Here is a 14,004-nt window from a genome sequence, read left to right as displayed (position 1 = left end):
TATCAATAATGCTAAATACTTCCAGGTGAATCAACCAACACTGTGACATGTAAAGGTCCAAGTAAAAATCTGAACCAGAACCAATCATTATTCACCTATATGTCTGTACAAAGGAGCAAGACTTTCTTGAGGTAAAGTGCTGTGAAAAAGTATTTGACCTCATAAAGATTTCTTCTATTTTTGTTTTTTGTCACACTTCAATTGCATGTTTTAGATCATCAACATCAACATTTTTTTATCATCATCAAAAAAAAAATAATAATAATAACCTTAACAAAATGCTTTTTGTATTTACTCCAGATTAAGGGAAAACGCTACCAAATCTAATGTGGCTCTTTGTGAAAAGTAATTTCACTTAAACCTAATAACTGGTTGTGCCACCTTTGGCAGCAACAACTGCAATCAACCATTTCTAAGAACTGGTGATGAGCTTTCAAAGGGGACTTATCATGCTTTTAAATCATTACTTTTCACGCTGAAATCATTTAGTTGTGGACAATATAAAGTGGAACTCCAATGCTTTGGTCTAAATTCCTTGTTATTGTAGCTCCACAGGGCCGTCTTTTACCCCTGTTCTTAAGTACTTCTAAGAGCAACTCGTTTTGGTAGAGCAGCTGGCACGTTTTGTGCATTTTTGCCGCTCTACGGACCCACTGCCACCCAGTACCCGTGAATCTGTGTCGGCACTTATTTTCGGTACCATGCTAACTACATCCTAAACACTAGCCTCATCTTGGTCTGCTCCTCATTGGAGCAGACCAAGATGATGATGCGGGTGCTAATGGTGCCGAATGCAGGAGTTGTAGCCATGCATCTGAGGCTGTTGAAAATTGTGCACTCTTCAACCTTGAGAAAAATCTTGCTCTTAACCAGATGCTTCCTCGGATTAGAAGTACTCCACTTCGTGTCACAAATATTGCACCGAGCGTAATTGCATCACATTTTGAAAATTGGAGCCCTCCTCTCAAGCGCTTTCTATTAGCCATGCCTGCTTTGTTTACTGTAGCAGCGGCTTCTGACGCCATCATGCTATGTAGCGTGCAATGCTGTGTTCATGTTTGTACGGTGGCCCAAAGGTGTCAGGTCCAATACTGAAGCCACAACACAAATACAAAAGCTGCAAAACAAATATACAAAAGTCGCAACACAAATACAAAAGCCACAATGGAAATGATGTGTAGCGGAAGTAACGCTGCCGGATTTTCACAGACAGCGCGAAAAGGAACTTACACTCCTTTCCAGTAGGTGGCAGTAATGCACCTTTAAGTTGTTTGCCAACTTCCATTAAACACGAAGAGGAAAAAAAAGCAAACGGAGCTTTGCTTGTGGAGAGAAGAGGCAAATCTTGCCCGTTTGATAGGTAAGTGAAATATTTTTCTTTAGTTAACTGTGATGCAGGTGTACCACTATCACAGAAAGTGGGTTTACTGACAACTGCAAGTTTGTTAACCCAGTGAAGAGGGAACTAGTGCATTTTCAGTTTGTGAGTTAGTGGTTTCCATGGAAACGACTTGACCCATTTCAGATAACTTACATTGCTGAGTGACAGTGCGGTGCAGAAAACAGACAATTGATCGCTAATAAATACACGCTTACTTTCTCTCAACTGCCGAATTGAAAGCTAACTTCAACTTCATTGTATACTTCGGCAAAATTGTTTAAGTCGGCTCCACAGACTTCTTGGGTTGTTCTTACTGTCAGCGTCATTGAAAGCAAGTTTTTCATTTGTGTGTTAAGCAGCTTATAAATCATGTTAACTCAGTTTTAAGCCAAAGTGGCAATGGTGTACCTTATTTTTAATGATGGTGCATATACTCCGTGGGTCTGCGTGTGTACCAGTACAACTATATAAAGGAGAAGTTGTCTGAAGTGTGACTTTTTCCATCAAGTTATGTTTGTCCAATTTGTGGTGCAAACCTTCAAACCGTTCTGTCATATCGTGGCTCATGTAGCAGTTTGTAAGGAGTCATCAAGATAAAGGTATGTTTTGCTCTGAAAGTTGGTGATATCATAGAAATTACTAACTTTCTACTGTTTTTTCACTTTTCAGTAAATATAAATGAAAACAATGTTTATGAAAACATTTTGGATTCTTAGATCTATTGTCTTATTCCCTCCCTTCAGATCCTGAAACTACAATGGCAGATTAACTTATCTTGAAGTATTTCACAGAAGGGCACAGTTGTGAAGTAATAATAGACTTTGTTGAAGCCAAACACAATATTTCAGTGAGTCTTAGCACTTTAAAAAGAAGACTACAAGATGTAGGTCTGACCAGGAGGACTAACTACACACCAATTGCTACTGTGCGGGAAGCTATTTCTGATTAACTTGAAGAAAAGGCATCTCTTCAATAGCAGCAGACAATACAGAAGTTTGGTGTGATACTGCTTCCTGGGTGTCCTTCAGAAAGAACTTGATGAATACAAGCAACTATGGAACACTTACACTATTTGTCCTGTTCACCAATCCCAGTGCACATTTGGAAAACCAGAGGCTATGTATCACCTGCCTCACAGGTGAGTTTTGTATTTTCATGTTAAAATAGAAGGATCATTGGATAATGCTTTCATCACAAAGCATACATGCATAGTACACATACGCAGTAACATTGCATTAGATAATGCAGGTATTCATTAAAACTCTGCCAATTTCTGCCCCCATGCCATTAGGCAAACACTCCAAAAATAATGTGAACAATACCAGAATGCAGGTTTCTTTGGTTCATCTCTTTGAAATATTTAGCTGTCACTGAAACTACAGACATGCAACAATGAATACAATTAGTAGCACTGTTGCTTAAGAAGCTGAGGCCTTTTAATATAAAGTCATTTTGGGTCTCTGCATCCTGATCCTGTGACAAACAATGGAGATGGATGGAATGACATTTAAACGAAAATGTGCATGTAAGGAAAGTAAGCTTTGTTTTTGCGACTGTCAGTGAACGTGGACCTTTTTTTGTACTTCCTCATAGATTCAACAGCAGAAATTGTGGATTCCCTACATCTCCACAAGCCCTGAGCTAGTTCAACACCTTAATGCCCAAGCCAGCAACTCTAGGTAAGTTTGAAGAACAGGAAACTAACTTTGAAGAACTTCAGAGACAAAGCGGTTTGTCACCAACTCTTCAATGGGAAGCTGCTGTAGAGAGCTACATCACTCTGAAGAACATGGCTAATCTGTAAGATGGTAAGAATGTAAAAACACAACAAAACTCTTTTCATGACTTTGTATACAATGTTAACATAAAAGTAATAATAGTATTGCAATGAGTTTTGCTTAAATTCTACAGCAGTTATACATAAAATCTGACTAAAGAATTTGTTATAGAAGATGTTTCTTTCGAAAAAATCTTCCACACTACTGTCCGGACATTTAATTGATGATGTGTTGTCTGTCAGACTTTTCTACACAACAAAACATAGATAATGCTGTGGACACACAAACGCAGTTGAACTAAAAATCAAAACTACATTATTTGAATTATTTGATAAGCGCCTTGCACCTTCAACTTATAAATATATTTATTCATTCATCCATGTATAAATTTATGAATGAATGAATTAGTGTATGTTTGTGTGTGCGCACACAAAAGTTGTCCCGTGTGGATACCCTAACGCAGACCAACTACCAACTGCTAAAGCACATTACAGTAGTAAACTTAAAGGTAATTCATTGACCATAACTAATCAACATCTTTTCTAACTTTACAGGTTTGGCTCAATACCGACAGCTGCAAGCTGGCTAAATGCATCCAAAGCTGGGGGAATTCATAATCGCATAGTTCATATTGTCCTTATGTGTGTTTTAGTTGTCCAAGAGAGGCAACTTTAAAGTGTTGGCACATGTATTTGCCATAGGGCATTTTGAACTGTTAGGAAACTGAAGGCATGACTGAGGGACCATACCAGCAGGAGGCATGCACAGGACACCTGTGGCACACATGAGGACATCCTCCAGGGTCACCACACTGTTATTTTCTGAAAGTAGAAAGCATTGACATTAATTGACTGTAAATACCAACACTGAGACATTCTAAGTCATTAATTCTTATTGTAATTTGTGTAAATGTTATTGGACAGAGTGGAACAAATAAACTAACCAATCAAGAAGGTAGTCTCCCCAGAAACTGGTTGTCTTGTTCTCCTGGACCCTTTTGTTACTTCCATCTGGACTAAGCTTTGGTCGGACAGAGTTTCAATGTCAGCAGCAGACACGTTTTTCACAGAATGACAGAGAACACGAGTCAGCGCCGTTTGATACTGCTGCAGGGCTGTTCAAAATTGCAAGGTATTAAGTTCATCCTTGAATCTGAAATTCAATAACAGGTTGCTTGAAAAATTAAATGTACACTTTGTAGCAGCTACTAAGCATTGAAATGAAACTGTTTTATCCCACACAATTATCGTAATACTGTATTCACTTTTTAGCAACAACAGCAATAACAAATATTTTCCTCAAACCTGCCTGCATCATCTGAGAACTTCACTAGGATTTCCTTCTTTTCAGAGATCGTTCCCCTTTTCAATCCTCTGAAGTATCCATCCCAGATTTCCGAGTGGCAGATGTTAAATCTGCTTACGTCGTTGCGGTCAATTTGGAGTTCCAGGTTTGAATTATTTGTGATGTAGGGAGCTTTTCCACCCTTCCAACAGATGAATAGTGACTCTGACCATGCTATTTTATTAATTTAATGCATAACATCTTATGCAATTAACCAGAAAAAACAAAATTCCTCCTCATCTTCTACTACAGAGGTCACGGATTAGCGGACCAAGGTCCGGATCCGGACCATCATGCCGTCCAATCCGGACCCAACCTGATTTTAAACATTTATATATTACTGCATGTTTTCCAACAGTGTCTAACTTCACTTGCGCCACATCTCATGTTAATAGGGTGTAGCCCTGTGGAGTGTCTGGCCCTTGGCTGCTCGTGATGCAAGTCAGGCAATGAGCTGCTTTAGTCAGGGATGCTACTGCTACCCTAACCGCAAAGCATTTTCTAATTCACCATGTTGCTATAAACAGAGACATTAATACATAGAAGCCTCTTTGACTGGGTTGGCCTGCTGCTGAGACGTAAACGTATGTCCGCCATATTGCTGGAGGCAAGGCTATAATGTCAACTAATACAAATAAATACACTTTATTTAATAAAACACATTAAATACATTAAACACGATGGAGAATCAGGGCCAGGCTAAGATAATTTTTTTTTTAATTACAAGAATAAAGTCAGAATTTTTATGAGAACTCTTACAAAAAAGTGCAGCTCTCCATGATTTGGTTTGGATTGTTCAGCGTTCTATAGGGCGTCTATGTATTAATGTCTGGCTATAAACATTTTATTCTTGCTGCCTGCTGCATCTGACTTTTGAACAGGTGCAACGGACAGCTATGTAGGTCAGCGACATTCTGGTCCACACTCCAAGCCAGCTGGTGGCAGTAATGCACCACATCGTTGTACGCCTACCGCCAGAAAACAACAAAGAAGAAGCTATTCGGGTCCTTCAATGCGGGTTGCTAAGTAACTAGCTTGGGAGCTAATGCTTGCTGGTAGTACAATGAATTAGTGGTGCACAGATGAGTGAGTAAAAGAAGATTGCTTCATCTTGGAATGTATGTACCTGACTTTTGTGAAGTGCCTTGAGACAACATGTGTTGTGAATTGGCGCTATATAAATAAAACTGAATTGAATTGAATAAAAAAAAATGTCCAGTGGACTATGAAAATCACACATGTAAAGATGAATGGACATAGGCATAAGGTCTCTTACAGCACAACAGTGAGCATACGAGTGTTCACTGTGAGTACAGTGGGTTTTGGGAAAACACAAAAAGCCTTTCACTAAATGGGAAATGATCAAATAGTGCATGGAAGCTGTGGTAGAAACACTAAGATGCAGAAGGACAACAACTTAGGGAAAAGGTTAAGCAAATTGCCATGCCGGTCACGACGCAACAAGGAGAGCAGAATTCTACCAAGTTGCACAGACCCAACTCGACTGAGCCATTAGAAGTGTGTTTAAAATTGGTACTTAAATTGGATTGCTCTTTTCTGTTCAGCATACTATTTCATGGGCATATAAATAATTGATCAGTAGTAAAAAAAAAAAACCTCTAGTGTTAAATAAATGTTAAATATAGATGAAAGAAAATATTTAAGATATATTATATTATATATTATATATTACATTATCTGAGGCCATAAGAATATCATTAGTGACTTTCAGCAGAGCTGTTTCAGTGCTATGATGAGCTCTGAAACCTGACTGAAACTCTTCAAACAGGTCATTGCTGTGTAAATGCTCACACATTTGATTAGCAACAATTTTCTGAAGAATTTTAGATAAGAATGGAAGATTGGATATAGGTCTGTAATTTATTGTCATCTCGATCAAGCGAAGGTTTCTTAAGTAAAGGTTTAATTACAGCTAACTTAAAAGCCTGTGGTACATATCCATTTACTAAAGATAGATTAATCATATCTAAAATGGGGCTGGTAATCAGAGGGAACACTTCCTTAAATAATTTGGTTTGGATTGGGTCTAACATACAAGTTGAAGGTTTAGATTAAGCTAATATTTCTGATAACTCAGGAAGCTCCACAGGATCAAAACAGTCCAAACACAAATCAGGTTCTGCAGTTATTTCCAATGTTGTCTCACTTGCTGAGGATGAAGTAATCATCTTCGGGAGTATGTCAAAGATTTTCTTTTTAATAGAATCGATTTTATTTAAGAAGAATCCCATAAAGTCATGACTGCTAAGAGCTAAGGGAATGGATGGCTCAACAGAGCTATGACTGTGTAAGTTTAGCAACTGTACTAAAGAGAAACCTAGGATTATTCTTGTTCTCTTCTATTAATGATGAGAAATAAGCTGTTCTAGCTTGGCGAAGTGTCTTTTTATACAACAGTAGGCTATTTTTCCAGATTAAGTAGGAATCCTCTAGGTGTGTAGAGCGCAATTTTCTCTCCAATTTTCTAACATTGTGCTTTAAAGTATGCAGCTCTGAATTAAACCAAGGAGCTAGCCTCCTATTAATGATTACCTTCTTTTTCAAGGGGGCTGCATTGTCTAATGCATCACGCAATGATGAAGAAACACTATGAACAAAAGAATCAATTTGTGAAGGGGCAGAAACAAAATTATGGCCCTCCACTGTGCTTTTCAGTGATAATGAGGAAATTAAAAGTGGAACAGATTCTTTAAAGGTTGTTACAGCATCGCCTGATAATGATCTACTATAATGAAATGTTCTTTCAGGTGTGGAGTACTCGGTTAAATTAAACTCAAAGGTTATTAAGAAATGGTCAGACAGGACAGGGTTATGAGAGAATATTGTTATGTCTTTACACTCAATGCCATATGTCAGCACAAGGTCCAGAGAATGAAGACAAAGGTGGGTAGGTTTGTTAATGTTTTGATCAAAGCCAATTGAGTCTAAGATAGCCTAAATATAGCGTTTAATGCTATCACTTTCAGTGTCAACATGAATGTTAAAATTCCCCACTATAATAACTTTATCTGTATTTAACACTAAATCAGATAAAAGGTCTGAAAACTGATCTAACAATTAAGAGTAAGGGTCTGGTGGACGGTACAAAACAACAAACAGAAGAGGTTTTAGTGCTTTGCAATTTGGATGAGGAAAACTAAGGATTAAATATTCAAAAGAGTTGTAGCTATTGATTGGTCTGGGACTAATCAATAAATCAGACTGAAAGATGGTTGCTACTCCTCCTTCACAGATCTCTGTGTCCAAGCCCATTAATAGAGAGGTGAAGGGAAGGAAAAGATGTGGTAGAAAAAAGTCTCTAATAGGGGTAAACGCACCCTGAAGAGGATTGTGAAACAAAACCTATTCAAAAATGTGGGGGAGATTCACAAAGAGTGGACTGCAGCTAGAGTCAGTGCCTCAAGAACCACCACGCACAGACGTATGCAAGACATGGGTTTCAGCCGTCGCATTCCTTGTATCAAGCCAGTCTTGAACAAGAGACAGCATCAGAAGCATCTTGCCTGGGCTAAAGACAAGAAACAGACTGGGCTGCTGCAAAGTGGTCCAAAGTTATGTTCTCCGATTAAAATAAATTTTGCATTTCCTTTGGAAATCAAGGTCCCAGAGTCCAGAGGGAGGGAGGGCAGACACAGAATCCACGTTGCTTGAGGTCCAGTGTAAAGTTTCCACAGTCAATGATGGTCTGGGTTGCCATGTCATCTGCTGGTGTGAGTCCACTGTGTTTTCTGAGATCCAAGGTCAATGCAGCCATCTACCAGGAACCTTTTGAGCATTTCCTGTTTCCTGCTGCTGACCAACTTTATGGAGATGCAGATTTCATTTTCCAACCGGATTTGCAACTGCACACATTGCCAAAGCTACCATTACCTGGTTTAAGGACCATCATAGCCCTGTTCTTAATTGGCCAGCAAACTCGCCTGACCTTAACCCCACAGAAACGTTATGGGGTATTGTGAAGAGGATGATGCAATACGCCAGACCCAACAATTAAGAAGAGCTTAAGGCCACTATCAGAGCAGCCTGAGCTCTCATAACGCCTGAGCAGTGCCACAGAATGATTGACTCCATGCCACTCCGCATTGCTGCAGTAATCCAAGCAAAAGGAGCCCCAACTAAGTATTGAGTGCTGTACATACTTTTCATGTTCTTACTTTTCAGTTGGCCAACATTTCTAAAAATCCTTTTTTGTATTGGTCTTCAGTAATAATCTAATTTTCTGAGATACTGAATTTGGGGGTTTCATTAGTTGTCAGTTATAATCATCAAAATTAAAAGAAACAAACATTTAAAATTACTGAAATAAATTATTTTTTTCGTGATATTCTAATTTGATGACCAGCACCTGTACAAGCAACATCAATATGCCTTGTGTGATTAACATCCTGCCACAAACTGGTAAAGTGAATACCATTTCTGACTTGCACTTGTAACAGATGTTAAATGGCAAATATTACACTTACTACTATGTCAGCCGAATTAAATTCTTTAGCACTTCTGTTTGTCATAATAACTTCAGAATCAGAGAAATACAAGATCAGATATAAGAATATAAAAAAATAGAATGGACCAATGTACTTCAGATACAAATCAGTTCAAGAGAGGCATTTTGTATGGTTATTCACTTAAGAGTCACTTACAATCGGTGAGGAAATCTTCAACTGTGCAAAGATAGACTGTGATGCATTGATAAGAGAGAATGCTGTTTCTATCCCTGGTGTATTAGTTATCTTTGTACCATCAGGGTAGAGCAGAAAGTAAGGACCACTTTGTATATTTTTTGTTAGAAGCCATTATTTTTTGTTCTGCATTTTTTCGTAAGTGCTCTGCATCCAATCCAGTTGGAACAACAAGGGGTAGTACCATTCCTCTGAACAGTCTCAGCACTACATCTTTGAGCAGCATTACACCTACTGAAATCTACAGGGAAACATCCTTGGTCAATCTGAAAGAGAGAGGTATCCCAATTGTTGTGGTTTTTAGTATAACAATGACCATCAGTGGGCTCTAGATGGACAAACTGTCTACTTTTAAGGCTAGGCTTAAAACTTTCCTTTTTGATAAAGCTTATAGTTAGAGTGGCTTAGGTTATCCTGAGCTATCTCTGTAGTTATGCTGCTATAGGCTTAGGCTGCTGGAGGACATAATGACCACTTTCACTCTCTTCGCTACATTCTCACACTACTCTCCAATTTTGCATTATTTGCTGTTATTTGAGCTTTTAACTTTATGTTCTCTCTTTTCTCTTCCTAGAAGCTACACCTGGCCTGACTCTGTGTCTACTTGTGACACCTTTCTGGAAAGGAGCATTGTCCAAGCTTCTGCTGGCAACAACTTAATGCTCACCCTCTACAGATGATCCACATGGCCCTGTCTTTTAGTGTTTAACCCTTTCTCTCTCCTAGACATGGCGATTGACTGAGCTTCTACTGTAACTAACTCTATGTGCTCTCTTTCAGACTCTAACCTTGAAAGCTGGCTCAGAGTTTATCTGTTCTTTCTTTCTAGATGAAACGACTAAAGGAGCTACATCCATTAACATTTACTTTTCCTTCCCATAGAAAGTACTCCTGGATCAGTGCTTCTGTGTTCTCTTTGTGTCTCTGCTCTGTTCTCTAAAACCTCCAGTCGGTCGTGGCAGATGGCCGCTCACACTGATTCTGGTTCTGGTTCTGCTGGAGGTTTCTTCCTGTTAAAAGGGAGTTTTTCCTCTCCACCGTCGCTACATGCATGCTCAGTATGAGGGATTGCTGCAAAGTCAACGCCAGTGACTGTCCACTGTCTCTACATGCTCATCCAGGAGGAGTGAATGCTGCAAGTCACTGACTCGATGCAATCTGCTGGGTTTCCTTAGATAGAAAAACGTTTTATCCAATTTGAATAAATAACTGAATCTGACTGCACTGTTCAATGGTTAGGATTAATTGGAATGTATGAACCTGACTTTTGTGAAGTGCCTTGAGACGACGTGTTGTGAATTGGTGCTATATAAATAAACTGAATTGAATTGAATAGAAGTAGGCTACTGCAAGCAAGCTCATTGAGAAACTACAAATACATAACAGAATTCAGAGGATTTACCTGCACTGTGTTTTCCTTCAGTGTCTCTTTTTTTCGTTTTGAAAAATGTTTGACTCTCCTTCTCTTTTAAACTTCTAAAGGTCTGGAATGAAGCCAGTGCACTTCCTCCTGAGGTTCCTGCTTCTGATAGTAAAATCAAATATGATAAAGACAGTGAATGGATTAACCCTTTTGTTCACTCATCCAACGTTATGATCTATACTCCTACAATACAGCACTGAATATGGACTGCGTGAGTCTAATTAAAACATAATGAATCTTTAAAACGTAACTTTCACTCTATCTGAATTTAAATTAATTTCAAAGTGACTCTTGCTTTACTGCTCATATTATTTTCTGCAGGTTAAATGTCGCATTTGTTTGACTTTTGTATTTAAACAAAAGCACCTCCTCAATGCTGAGGCATTATAGGGCCAGGCATGAGAATGAAGTCCCAGATACACCCAGGGTAAACTCAGGTATACAGCTTAATTTGTACTGCACTTAATTTGTACACATCTACCCATCACTAGTATATAACAATGAAAATAAACACTAAATAACACTGATCATTTGTGACAATCACATAGCCATAGTGATCATAGTTAACTAAAGAAAAATGTTTCACTTATCTATCAAACGGGCTAGATTTGTCTCTTGTCTCTGCATGCAAAGCTGCATTTTCTTTTTCTTCTTCATGTTGTTTAATGGCGGTTGGCAAACCACTTAAAGATGCCTTACCACCACCTTCTGGAAAGCAGTGTAAGCTCCATCTCCCACCGTTTGTGAAAATCCGGCACCGTTACCTCCGCTACACTTCCTTTCTGATGGGGCTTTTGTTTTTGTGTTGCGGCTTCTGCATTTGTGTTGTGGCTTTTGGATTTGACATGACCCCTCTGGGTCACCGTATGTCCACCATGGAAAATCGCCCACTCTTCCACTCCCTCTGTGCAAAAATGATGCGTTTAGGTACCGAAAAATGGTACCGTTTGATTTTATGTATATAGCTACTCGTTAGTACCTAAGGAATTCGGTCTGTATCTATAAAAGTACCGAATTTGCTACCCATCCCTAGGTACAACCATGTCCATGTGTAAACTTATCACAGAAACACAGCATAAGTAATATAAAAAATAAAAAAAAATCATTTCGTCCAGTGCCCTTTGCTGCACTAGGCAATTGCCAATGTTGCCTACATGGTCTTGGAGAGCAGAATGCATTGTTTCTTTAGTTGCTGAGAGTTGTTCAGGTTCTATACGATCACACTTCTACCACCATGTTTCACTGTCAGTATGATGTTCTTTGTCTGAAACCCTTGGATCCAAAGTAAAGCCTAATGCTACAAAATTTGTTTTGGGCTGTACTTTGAAGTTGTGACAAACTCTTTTTCATTGAGTGGTTTGAACGCCGGCAACGTGAGCCATGTGTCCACTTCCTCTGCTAATACTAACCCACCTAAAAATATGTCTGCACCTTCTTTTTCTTCTTGCTTTTCCCTTTCAGGGGTCGCCACATCTGTCTCCATCTAACCCTATCTCCTGCATCTTCTTCGTTCACACCCACTACCTTAAATGTCTTCTTTTACTCAATCCATAAATCTCCACTTTAGTCTTCCTCTCTTGCCTGGCAGTTCCAGCCTCAGCATGATTCTACTGATGAACTTACCATCCCTCTTCTTTACATGTCCAAATCATCTTAGTCTGTTCTCTCTGGCTTTATCTCCAACAAACCAAACATGAGCTTTCCCGCTGATGTACTCATTTCTGATCTTAATCTTCCTGTCACTCTCAAAGAGAACCTCAACATCTTCATATCTGCTACCTCCAGATCTGCCTCATGTCTTTTCCTCAGTGTCACTGTCTCTAAACCATACATCAACAACACTAGTCTCACCACCATCTTGTACACCATTCCTTTCATTCACGCTGATATTCTTTTATCACATAATACTCCTGACACTTTTCTCCACCTGTTTCAACTTGCTTGGACACATTTCTTCACCTCTTTTCCACACTCAACGTTGCTCTGGACTATTGACCCTAAGTACTGTTGAAGCCATCTCTGCTTCCCCGTTGATTTGGGTACAGGTTTCAAAGAGTGAAATAAACACAAGTACAATCTACTTTATGTTCACCTCTGCAGAGTGAGAGATGGAGAGCCAAGCAGCTGCAAACCCAACTCTGCTCAATTCTTGCTTCCAGCTAGTTTTATTCAGTCTCAAGGGTGTGTTCAACATATAGATATATCATGTCACACATGTATAACATAACACAACAGTCCCTTAGGTCCAAATAAGGAATACTTCCGATTGTAACATGCAACTCATCCTCCCCTGTCTCTGGCCTTCCCTGTCCTCTTCTAATTTATGACCTTGCACTCTCTATGCTTCTCACTCCCTATGTTGTCACTCCCCTAGGCCCCTTCTATGCTTCACTCCCTAAGCTTGACCCCCCTATTTCCACACATTCCAGTTACACGCATAGATAGTTTATATTACACACATAGATAGTTTATATTACACACATAGATAGTTTATATTCTACAATTACCCTTTTGAACTCTCATAAAAGAGTTCACAATCTAAAATGTCCTTCTAAAAATAAGTAGAAATAAGTAAAAATAGTACTGTACCACCTGTAAAAGAAAAAATCATTAAAAAACACGCATGCATCATATTATGCGTCCATGAATTCACACTCTGAGTCCTCATCCTGGTTATAGTCAATTTGCAACAGTGGCATCGTTATCTTTGGATCCTTCTGCTCAATTGTGGAGGTGATGAGGCGCACCATCAGAGAACGAATGCATGGGACACAACAACATCCACAGGTTACCATTATAGCTACAAATACTGCAACAGAAATCATCAAAGACATTATCAAACCCTTCCAGTGTCCAAATATGCCTGTCATCCACTCTTCCAGGGGATTATCAATTCCAGAAGGTTCATGCATGGTGGTGGAGAGGGTCTTAAGTCCCTCTAAAGCCTTTGACACTGAACCGTCCGGTGCAGTGTTATTGGGAATAAAAGTACAACACATATCTCCAAACATGGCACACATGCCACCCTTTTCAGCTAATAACATATCCAATGCCATCCTATTTTGTACTGCCCTGAGAGAAGTTGGGGCCAATTGTTCAAATAAACCTTCTACAGCATCTCGAGTTAGATTTGCCAGCCGCAAAACATTATAATGAATATAATTAATGCGGTCTACGTTTTTGTTGGGCGTTACTGGGAACAAGGCAGCTATAATAGGGATGTTTTCAAATCCAACTGATATTTGATCTGCAAGTTTATACTCATTTGGGACTCCTCGAGGAACTCCAATTGCATCTATATAGGTGGGGGAACCCTGACTCAAGTCAAAAGTGGTTGAAGTGCTTCTTTTCATAATATGTCTTCTCCTCCTGCGAGTG

The 14,004-nt window shown here is 39.2% G+C and overlaps 1 protein-coding gene across 1 annotated transcript in view; it reads left to right on the top strand.

Moving 5' to 3' along the window:
• si:ch73-267c23.10 (serine incorporator 1) overlaps positions 1-14,004 on the top strand; it is a 162,568-nt gene that overhangs the window by 69,207 nt on the left and 79,357 nt on the right. The gene's annotated exons all lie outside the window — the stretch shown is intronic.

Source organism: Girardinichthys multiradiatus, chromosome 20 (genome assembly GCF_021462225.1).
Source record: "Girardinichthys multiradiatus isolate DD_20200921_A chromosome 20, DD_fGirMul_XY1, whole genome shotgun sequence".
NCBI lineage: Eukaryota > Metazoa > Chordata > Actinopteri > Cyprinodontiformes > Goodeidae > Girardinichthys > Girardinichthys multiradiatus.
The sequence above is the reverse complement of the archived record's forward strand: the minus strand, read 5'-3'. Positions and strand labels throughout refer to the sequence as shown.